Genomic DNA, 1,049 nt, shown 5'->3' with positions numbered 1-1,049 from the left:
CTCCTGTGCATGCCCGCTTCACCATGGAGCATGCGTAGGAGCACTACAATGTCGCCATGGCGGAGGTGCAGCCTGCGCTAGCGCCTATGTCGGTGTTCCAGCAGGCGCGTGAAGAACGATGGTAGAACATGTTCCTCCTGGAGCAGCATCGGCTGGCAGATGGCCAGGTCGACGGTGAGCGTGCGAGCGAGGAGGCCTGGTGGCCATGGCCGCAGAGATACCCAACTTTGTCGAGGAGCAGAGTGCAATCTACGAGGCCAACCACACTTAAGTTGCCGCTCGCTAGGAAGTGGCCGCCGTGGAGGCGTAACTCCAGGCGACCATGGAGGAGAACAACGCCAGCTACACCTCCTATGCGCCACCGACGAACTATCCGGTGGCCCGGTGGGACTACGACAGCGGGCGCCAACATTTCGATCGTGTCATGTCCACCGACGACGGATAGGTCGCGGACTCCTCCGAGAATGAGTAGGGCACGGGAGGCGGCATCGCCTTGTGTCCCATGTGGAGCCGATCGGTCTCCTGTGTTCTACTTTTCCTTGCCGGAGACCACGCCTTGACTTCACGGGTCTTATTGCTCATGCTCATTGGATGGCGGATGGAGGAGGCAGTCCCAGGAAGGGAACAACAAGGGCTTGGACGCTAGTGACTGCCGTAGTTATTGTTTGTTGTAAATGTTCAAAAATCTGTCCTGTTTGCATGAATGTTGTCCGTTTATGTAAACTATATCCGAACTTGAATGAATTCCAGCCGTTTTTGCACGAATTTCATCCGATTAGTTCCGATGATAGTTGAAATGTATGCGGGCAGTCTTGAATGACCGTTTCCCACATCCGTATCCGCAGACTGGTCCCCCTGTCCGTGAACAAATGCGGAAGGAAATTTGCGGGTCGCTGTTCGAGATGCCCTTGGTACTCCCTCTGTCCCATAATATAAGATTTTATTGCATCAATAAGATCTTATGAGACGGAGGAGTGGCATTTTCTCTCTCTAAAAAAGTGTGCTTTTAATATTCAAACGGATTGCATTTCATGCGATGCGTATGGATG

The sequence above is a fragment of the Triticum aestivum genome, chromosome 3A (genome assembly GCF_018294505.1).
Source record: "Triticum aestivum cultivar Chinese Spring chromosome 3A, IWGSC CS RefSeq v2.1, whole genome shotgun sequence".
NCBI classification, from domain to species: Eukaryota; Viridiplantae; Streptophyta; class Magnoliopsida; order Poales; family Poaceae; genus Triticum; species Triticum aestivum.
The sequence above is the reverse complement of the archived record's forward strand: the minus strand, read 5'-3'. Positions refer to the sequence as shown.